This window comes from Lineus longissimus, chromosome 6 (genome assembly GCF_910592395.1).
Source record: "Lineus longissimus chromosome 6, tnLinLong1.2, whole genome shotgun sequence".
Lineage (NCBI taxonomy): Eukaryota > Metazoa > Nemertea > Pilidiophora > Heteronemertea > Lineidae > Lineus > Lineus longissimus.
Window position 1 is genome coordinate 5,018,263 of NC_088313.1, and position 11,038 is coordinate 5,029,300.

General features: G+C 43.6%; 1 pseudogene; it reads right to left on the reverse strand.

Annotated features, from left to right (window-relative positions):
• Nucleotides 1-5,856: 5,856 nt before the first annotated feature.
• LOC135490474 (5S ribosomal RNA) lies at nucleotides 5,857-5,975 on the reverse strand (annotated as a pseudogene).
• Nucleotides 5,976-11,038: the final 5,063 nt, after the last annotated feature.

The following is an 11,038-nucleotide window of genomic DNA, read 5'->3' on the forward strand; positions in this document are numbered from 1 at the left end:
AAATTAAGTTATTTGTTTGGGTGTTACAAGGGTATTTACACCACGTTGGCCAAAAAATGGAAATAATCTTGAAACCAATTTATTAAACGGTTATTTTGTTTGATTCCAGTTGTACTCGCAGACCTCCAGTTCCCCTTCCTGCATTCCGACTTCTACATCCGGGGAATGTTCCAGTGTGACGTCATGCTCTTTAAGGAAAACATCTCACCATCACTGCTTAACGGATTCCTTTGCGTAACGATGATAGTATGTTCTGTTGCACTGCTAGTAAGCATAATGAAAGTGGGTCGTGGATCGGGAGATGGCACTTTGGACCTAGTCACCGCTCTCCCGGATTCCTATCGTGGTAATATGGGGTCGGCGAACCAAATCAATGGGGCCAGAACTGTGACATGTTGGAGCATTGCCGCCATGTTGGAGGCTGTAATCTTCCTTGTATTCCAGAAAATAGTTCATGAAATAAACAATGACATTAGCTTTCTGTTCACCATTCTGTTCAGCATTCACAGCATATGTATCCCTGTCATATTTCTTGTCTGCAACTCTCGTAACCAGATGGTGAAATTCCGTAATATCTCGGTCTTCCCGTGCATTCCGAGAGATCCTGAAATGGGTGATGTGGTCAATACACCCAGAGCACCAAGTATCATAAGCTTCGCACCGTTTCCGTTAACTCCAGCAATCACAATAGATCCTCCAACGCAGCAGGATAAGAAAAAACAAACCATCAAAAATGTATTTTTCTCGGCTGATGACGAATCTGTAAAAGGTCGCGTTGAGTTTAACAACCGTCAAAACTATTTACTGTCTTCGCAATCGATGCCCAAGCAGCAGCAGAAGCAGTGCCAGACCTCGGCTTTCGGGAGGGCTGATCTGTACGCCATTGATTCCTCCTGCAGGTTTGAGGCACCACCAACACACCCTAACGGAGGGCATGCCGCGAAACAAGCCATACCTGTTCAACCCAAAGGATCAGCAACAAAATTCATACATGTCGGTTCAAGACAAAATTCATACACGTACCAACCAAGCACACCAAACGCGGTGCTGGATTTTAAAAATTGCATTGTGTACCTTATGGACAAAAATGGTGATATCAGGCAAGTTGTCCAACCAAACACTCCACATAACCTACAGCAGGTTGACGATATACCAAATCCTTGTTTAGCAATTGGAGACGGCCAAACAACTTATGACACCCATATTGAGAGTTTGGATTTAGATTTATCGCAGTCGTCTCTTGGGACAAGACGGTTGACCTCACCAACGGACAAAAAACTACTGTCAAAAAACGTCGATGGCATTGACAATATACATGTACATGTATAAGCGTAACCATCTATACTGATAACACTGTACATACTCCCAAAAGTGTGGTTCCAAGCTGGTCCTACGTCGGCCACATAATGCGCCGACCGGGTATTTGAAATGGACTTGTCGAGGCCTTTGTCCAAGCAACTGCTCAGCTATGTGAGGTACACACACAATGACATATCTGACCCCTACAAAAATGCTTATGGCGCCGTATCTATATTGTCGCGTTGCATCAGCGTGGTTTGACAGTCTTTATGCAAATTGCTAAACTTTGCAGTTTGTCAGTGATGTTTTGGCAGCATGTCAATTATGTAGCTGGGGGCTAAGGGGATTCTGAAAATGTCTTCAAATCAACTTTATATGTAACATGAACTTCACGGAAAACGCCTTATATCTGAACTGTTATGATGTTTGTTACGATAAATGTACATTATTAATTACGCCACCTTATTTCTGAGTAAAACACTTGGTAATCTATATCGTTTTTTCTTTTTTTGCCGCATTTTCGCGCGCACTTGGAAACCTTTTCCCATCAAAATGGTTGTACAGTGTAGATCCTATTAATATCAACTTCTAGACTTCATACGATATTAATATGAGCCAGGCTGTATCAGTCATTGTACGTACATGTACTATACATGTTTAGGTGGCAATGCTTTAGAGACAGTATCCATCTGCTTATACTTGCAGATCTCCTTTGAGGAACACGATATACTACTGTCTATGACCTAATCAGCCATTCTCCTTTTATAAACTCCACTAACAGTTTATCTTGAATGGCCAAGCCTGAATCGTGGCACCAGTAATCTATTTGTATCTCGACCTGGCCAAAGTCGGGGAGCTTTGTCGAATGGCAATGTACTTGGTGTCCGTAAGATTGTGTGGAGTTGTGAAGCAGCAGGTCAGGCATGTACGTGAATGCTACCTGGATGCTGATGTCAAGTTGCACACCACATGTATTTTACTCCTTTGAGGACCTTCAATAATCAGCGCCACAAACGGAAGAAGTTCGATATTCGTATCTAGATACGCTAGCGTGTCAACGTCCTCAAAGGTGCTAGATGATGTTATCTCCCATAAGTAAAACTTCATTCGTAGGCGAGATCCAGGAGCGAAACTAACTTTTTGGTCTTCGTGTGGGAGGAGGGGGCAAAAGGACACTTCTTCGGGAAGGGCCCAACGACGGAACAATTCGGGGGGGGGGGGGCGCGAACATTTCTAAAGTGAAAATAGCGCATTATTAATGTAACTTTAGTTATTCCACAAAGTACTCTTTTTGAAAATCATTTTCTCGCCTGCACTCGAGTTTTGAAATAAAAAAGAATCCTCTTCCCCGCCGAAAAATCGAGAACGCGCGTGTAACGCGCACGCGGCTTCTGATTGGGCATCCTTGAATACCATCGGTTATTGTCACCGAGTGATGCACGGAAGTTCCGAATGCTGACTGGCGGGCCGGGCTGAAACATCAGCGGCTAGACATGTGCGGTCAGCCGCACGATGCCGACCACATTGGGGCTTGATGCTGTAGACCTTTCCAACGGGTGGAAGTCAGATCCTCTCCGGAGTTGCTGTCCTGAGGTACCCCAGGAGGCAACGGTAAAAAAATGAAGCGAATAAAAAACGTGCGTAAGAAATATATTGCACACTGAAATTAAGGACTTCCTGTCAGGTGACAGGTTTTGACCAATTAAAACCCCCGTGAGCAGGGCCGTACTGCCGTCAGTGCCGAACAATTGGCGTTGAACGGGACGGGTCAGGCCGATCTACAGTCGGCGCCTCCACTTTCGGACACATTCGTCAACTCGTTTCCCCAAACGAAATTGGTGGGACTGAGACTGATTGAAAAGGTTGATGTTGATCACTGTCATGTTTTACTGTTGGTTACACGAATATAATTCAGTAAGCGAGACTGAAAAAAAAGAATTTGAATTTCTGATACATGGTCTCAGTCCCCAGCATGGATATGTCTGCCATCATAAACACATATTTGTTTTTATGAATTATGAATTTCTTCTGTATAAAAGGAGATTAAGATGTTTCAGGTCAGTAACCTAAACAATGTAGTCTCAGGATCAAATTCACCCGTCACGACCGAATATTAAGGTTGGATCACAGGTCAAAAATGGTCCAAACCCTTAGTGAAAATATATATATATACAGTACGCCAGCATAATAGGCCTAATACGTATGAACTGACTGCAAACTAATACTGATACCATTAACTCAACTATCATGATAAAACATTTGTCAATTTTTTCAGTCGTCATTTGTCGTCATTGTCATGTGCTGCCACCTGAGCTAAGAAATGGGTACTAGACTAGATAAAATCAAAAAATTCGCGCCCGTTTTTACGGCGGGGGACGATTTACAGCGGCTAGAACCCCTGAACCAACTCCTGCAGATCCGTCATACATCAAGTCAAAGCAAGCATGAACCTGGTTTAATCAGCAGTTTACCTTACTAACCTACAAACATACCACGACGTTTGGACAAAGTTTTGCAAGTTTCTTGTAAATGTCAACTTGCAAAACTTTATCCAGCCAAAATATGACATTTCAACGTGATAGAAAATTTCAAAATGTTTTAAAACTAATATTCCAACTTTAAGAATCAAAAAAATTTGAGCAATATTAATGCCTTTTAAGAACAATTTTGATTGCACTATTTGCACTATTGCGCAAGGCTATATCATTCGCGGCAGGCGCCAAGAGTTAAGCGGATAACATGGAACTACACGTTCGCTATTATGGCTGATTCCGGCTATTTCCGTCCCTTTAAAGCTATAAACTCACTACCGTCCGAAACTATGGGCGGTTATTACCACAAAAAAGGACGAGCAGACGAAAACAAGGACAGACCATAACGAAGACGTTATGAAGTAGAACGAAGACATTATGTACTAAAACAAAGATGTTGAAAAGTGAAACGAAAACATTGTATCTTTAAAAACAAGGACATCCATACACCATGCTTAAGACCTACATGACATCGTATCTTTCAAACATGTCAAAATAAGGACATCAACAAGACACGAAGACATCAACACAACACGAAGACGTCGACACGACGCGGAGACATCATACAACACGAAGACAACAGATGGCGCTCGCGTACTGTATTTTTGTTATTGCTGTAAGCGACGCAGCATAAAATGGCGACTGAAGGCCAAGTACCTGTAATAAAGTTTTGAGCCATTTTCCAGTTAAATAGCTCATAACTTTTTCCCAGACGTAATCTGGGAGGAACGCTTTCACAGGCAAATAGACCTATCCTAGCCTGTCAAACCATGGAATTTTCGTTGCACGTTATGCATGATAAATTCAAGGTTTGGGGGGTCTGAACATAGGGGGCGCTTTTTTCCAATCATTTTCACCGTCGACCTACTTTTTGGAGGGTATGGTTCCAACATATTCACATGAACCTTTGGGATTGCGTAATAATCTAAAAATGTCAAAAAGTTTGGCCCCACATATCATACTAAATTCTAAAATTATTTTTAAAAACATTTATAAATGAATTAAGGCCAGAGTCCTCTATTAAAACATGTGTACATTACGTGTACATTGTTGTGCATAGGTTTTGGTAAAAAAACTACTCATTGGACCAATCAATCTGCACAAAATTTTATATGTGTCAAGAAGAACCCTTTGCCAATAGCATAATAAAGTTTAAAAAAATTCCAATACCGATTGCCTGAGAAAAAAAGATTTCCGTACACCATATCCATCAAAACGTCGCTGGCGCATTGATATGGCCCTGTCAAAGTACAAGTTTTAAACTGACCAGTGAGACCAAATTTTCTTAAATATATTATCAAAAAGCATATTTCTGTGATGGCCTGACTCTGTAGATTAAGAATCAACCACAGATTGAGAATTAATTCCACTTTGGTCCATCCCAGCCATGTATTTACCACAACTTGACATTTTGATAAGCTCTATGTGACTGTGCCACACTTCCGGTCGTGGATGAATACAGGTCTCTGCCCTTAAGGGAATTAAATTTTTTTAAAGGGACTATTTTCAACCTCGACCGGACCTTTAATTACAGGTACGTGACCTACAGCTGCAAGCATGTCAAACCATGAAATTTTCGTTGCACACAATGTGTGATAATTTCAGTGTTGGGGGGGGGGGAGGGGAGGGATGATTTTTGACGGACTTTATCCCGCGAATCACCTCTTTGACCACACCGGTTAATTTGAATCCCAAAACCACACAAGCAAGCCAATTTGACTGAAACTTAATCATTTTCATCACTTTAAACACACCTTATTCTCAATATAAGAAGAAGTATATTTGAAATGGAAAATAACATTCAGCTGGTAAGGTGAGACCACGCATTCGTCTCAAACGGAACTATTTTCGTCTACAACCGCGAGCTGATTGGTTAAATACAGGTGCGGGACCTCCAGGCCGGCCCCCTGGCTGCCATTTCCATTTCGAAAAATTCGATGCCTAAAACTTAACGTGGCCTACATTTTCATTTTAACAATCGTACAAGGGAAGAACAAACAAAATGATTGGGACATGAAGAGAAAAAAGTCTACAACATGCGGTATTCCGAGGCGGTCACCCATCCACGTGCTAACCACGCTCGACGTTGCTTGGCTTCGGTGATCGGACGAGAACCGGTGTTTTCAACGTGATATGGTCGTAGACATTAGAGGCGGCGATGCGTAGGTTACTTATAATATCACTGCGCCTACCATAATGCGTCATTATTTGGGGTCAGAGGCATTATGTATGCCTACGTCACAGCTTCGTCGCATTGCAGATGTGGTTGGGGCGCCCCTTACACGACGGAGTCTACGCGTAGACATACAGTTCACGCAGGCTCGCACTGAAACATACACGGACGCACATTCAAGAACTGCACGCAGATCAACATCGGAAGAAGAGAGTGCCGACTGGACATCAAAGACGCCAACGGTTGGCAAGGTGTCTCATCACTAGGAACGGAACGTGACGTCACGAGCTCTGACGTCACGAGCAGACTACTCCGAGGCTCCCTGACGTCATGAGAGACGCCAGCGCCATCTCCCGAATCAAAACGAAACTAATGTGTCTAAAACGTCATCGGTTGGCATGACGGCACCACGGGTATGACGTCACGAGGACTGACGTCACTAGCAGCAACTTCCAGGCCGTAAACTGTTCCTGGGCGACACCATTGGTCTCCTGCTCTTCACCATGGGAAGTATTGGGGAAAGAACAGATCTATCCACAGCGAAGAGAGGGAACCATGGACACCTCAGGTCCAAGGGAGGGAGGGGGGGGGGGACAACCTTCTGCTCAATAAACAGCGGCCCCTCCAGCATACAACTGCTTCTTCTTCAAAACACCTGACACTCCCTCTTCCAGATCTCCTACCCTCTATCATCCAAGAAGAAGAGGCTGGTTCAAAGCGAGGTCGCCTGGTGTCACTCAGGACGTTAACTGTTCCTGGGCGACACCATTGGCCTCCTGCTCTTCACCATGGGAAGTATTGGGGAAAGAACAGATATATCGAGCAAATCACTACCATGTCCTATTATACACACAGAAATGACTACACAGATACCTCTCCCACTCCCAATACCCCTATCACTCTCCCAGAACTTCCAACAACTGATGCCAACACAAATATAAACAAATAATTTTATTAAAACCTTAAATCCATCAGAAAATAAAATTTCATTATAAAATAAACTTTATGAACACCGTAGAATCTTTCTACACTATAATGTCTGCATAGTAACCGAAAAAACTCAACACTGCCACAGAAAACATCAGAAAATCGTTCTACCAAATAACACACATACTATTATGGCACAGCATATCGCGTACTATATCATATGTACTAATATATCGACATTATGTATCAACCTTGACACTTGAAGAAACGAAAAATGGTACACACAATTGAACTACACCCGTAATCTACATAACATCAGAACTTACAATAGTAGCTACATGTAGGGTTAACTGGGAACATTTTCCCAATACAAATACACTTACGTGAAGAAGGAGACAAAATCTGAAACATACCCCTTGAGACAGCATCACAACCATACTCTAGAGACAACAAGGCGACTCATATTACAACCAAGCACAATATCTCTAGATTGCATTCTGCAAGCCTGAAGTAACATGTTGAAAAAACAAAGTTTCAACTTCCGCTGACCTTGTGGCGGCCTGAGCCAACTTGTCTGCCACAACAGCCGCATCAGAGAATTGCCTAGCCCTTGTGTAATACAGGGCAGACTAGTCAGTTGCCCACCCAACATGACTCATGATCTCCTCAACCGAGTCGACTGCACCAGACATACCCATCAAGATGAAACATCCAGCTCTCAGGCTATGTAGCGTCTCCCCTTCATACAAATGCAAAGTAACCAGGTACTCCACAAACCTTGAATACATAGTACAGTAAGAAACCGGCTTGTTGAGAACTCTGCCAGACTCATCAACTAACCTGAACAAATGTGACATGTGACTTCGCTTGCTCCAAAGCTATGTGCTTGTAGTAATCTTTTACACAAGGAGCACAAGCTGGGTTTCCACTACACCTCTTAACTTCCCACAATCTACCTCGCCCTGCTGATTCAAAAATACGAACCATTTTCTGAATCAGACCATCAACAGTAGAAGCAGCCAGTCTGACCGGACAATGACATTCAACCTCAGACTGCGATTGCTGACCTAAATTTACGCACTCCACTCTATGGACCTTTGTCTTACCAAAGGAATCCTTCCAAATCAAAAACTTAATGACATCATAGGGGTCACAAGTTGTCAAATCAGGTTTATGACTCAATTGTGCCAAAAATAGTTCCAAACTATTGGCTATACTAGACTTCCTCCTTGCATTATTCGAATTCTTCCACACACTGTGTATCTGAGCAAGCCTGCCCTCGATGGCCTCGATATTGATAGGCAGCTGAGCCTGGAATACAGATGTACAAGAGATAAAAGACTACTCACTGACAACAGGCTGGAAAACAAACCTATAGGCCATCAAAGACCCAGCCAAACCCTTTCGATCTGCAACAAACCCCTTCTTGGAGGGCACCAAAACCACATAACGCTGACCCCTTCTACCCAGAATCTGCTCTGATACAGCATACAACTTGACGATCGGCATCCACAAGGGTGCTGAATCAGATACTTGTACCACCATGGTACACTTCTCAACCCGCTGCTCAACAAGAAACGTCAACACTGAGAGAACCATGGAAGCAGGTGGAAATACATAAGGGTTAGACTCTGCTGAAATATCCCGTGCAAACAAATTGACACCATATGTTAACGGACTCGGTGCTGGGGTAAAATGTCTCAAGACGACACCCTGACTATCCTTCATAGCATTACTATCAAGGGCCATCAAGTCCACAGAATGGGGCCCATATGCATCTTCCACCTGCTTCCAGACATGGGCAGCTAACATGACATCAGTAGCGACACTAACACTTCTAGACGGTGCATCAGCCAGGTTGTCCTTCGAAGGTACATATGACATATTCAAATGAATCTTCTTTACATACACCAACTGAAAAATCTGTTTTACAATATCTGTCAACGAACGATCTCTACCCCCCTGGTTTTGCCAGGAACAGAGAAGGGCCTGGTTATATGTCAACAAATCTACCCTGTGGCCCGCTATACGTGGTAGGAGGGACTCCAACGCAAAGAGCACAGCCTGCGCCTCCTTCAGATGAATCGGCCGATCGTCATCAGCTTGCCAGAAATCAGAGAATTGCATACCCTCATGTTCACCAGATAGAACCACTGCACCACACTTATACAGCGATGAATCCGTTGCAAGACCAATCTGCTTATGGCATTCTAACTTCCATGGCATAAAACCATCCCAATCATCCAGAAAACGCCAATGCTCAATCTCTGTTCTGAGATCAGTAGAGATCTTAGCAGTACAATCATTCCTAATACAAAAATATATCGCCCTATTGACTTCCCTCGTATACAAGGATGCCGCTGGAACCACCAAGGCCATTGAAATACACTTACCAGCAAACCTCTGCAGCGTCCTTACGTCAACCTCATTGGCCGCAAGGATCTGCTCCCTAAGTGCAATGAACCTATCCAGTTTTTCTCTTGGCAAAAGATAGGCCTGCTTGGATTGGATGAATCAACGAAAAAACCCAAATGCTTCAACAAGGTAGTGCCATCCAACACACTCTTGTGAAGGGCCAAACAATACCCCAAACGCGTCAACAGTTCAAGGAGAGCATAACACGTCTTGTCAACGCTAACTATCACCTGAGAAGTAACCTTGTTCCTAGCCTCAGTACCAAACCTATCACCAATGTACTGCGTAACTGCCAGACCAAAACTTCTTAAATATGTCGTAGGGACCATTCCCAAAGTCTGGTATACATATGGTGCCAATTTCAAACCAAACGGCAGCGTATTATAAGCCATCACATAGCCTGAAAACACTATGCCAAAAAAGGTTCTGGACTCTTTTGACAACGTTATATGATTATACCCAGATTTGTCATCGCAAGACACCATAAGAGAATCCTTAGCCACCAACCGGTGAAGATCCTTCAGGGTCTCCAACTGAAATGGGCAGTCCCTCACCCACAGATTCACATAACGGTTATCATGACATAAACGCGGTTTCGATGGCTCAACTGTGGCTCAACATGACTACTCTCGGCATCTGGCACTCCCCCACCTTCCCTAGGACAGTAATAGCTCCAGTACCAATCATGTTTTCCAACCCAGACGCCACAAAGGCAGCATGATTCAGACAACTAGGGGAGTTGGGGAAATACGCAGCCGGAGGAGAGTAGAGGAATCATACACCTTCTTCTTAAACTTGCCCTTAAATGGCTTGAAATAATGAGTAACATCCACACCATTAGAGAGCCAAGATCTAATATCATCAAGAGGCAAAACACTACCCTCGAAAGATGACAACACCTTTTCCCACTCATTCAACTGGTTATGAACTTGCCCTGAGACAGGGTCCCTAAGAGGCAAAGACCGTGTATCAAATGCTGCGTCCCTCAACAACACATCTTCAAACGGTATAACAACACAGAGAGGGGATCGATGGCCCTCTCCATCCAACGTAGTCCACTGCCGCACTGATGCCATAGCTCTGACCGGGTCAAACCCCGACCGTAACTCCCAGTCTGGAGTATAAATCTTGAATTTACTGGCAGGCAACAGAAATCAATTAATACGAAAAAACTAAGAGAATAGACGCTGGACTACAAGACGGAAAGAGCCCTCAACCCCCATCCGTGTAAGCAAAGCCTACTAGGGAAAAAGATTCCCTGGGCAAAGGTTTTGGGCACCCAAATGATAGACCCTGGTCTACTTATCTCTAGACTTCTTCATCTTGTCACAATCTTTGATATAATGATCACCATCACAAAACCAACAAGTAGCGGACTGTAGAAATCTTGGGTAAATTTCTTATCAGAAAAATGACTACCCCATCCTGTTGTCCTGTTCCCAGCGTCCCTGAGGTTAACGAACATCCCTCAAGAGACCTGGTGCCGTAGACCGATGCTGAACTTGCAGACATACTAACTTAGCAGAGAATGAACTCGGAAGTCAGGAGTAATCATATAATAGTTTATTTGTACTTACTTGATTTAGGAGTTTCTGATTTAGCTAGACACTATTGGATGCAAGCTGGGCCGCCCAAGAGAGGAAAGAGAGAGAGAGAGCCGGCGTGCCCAGTACTTAAATACCCAGACGCCAAG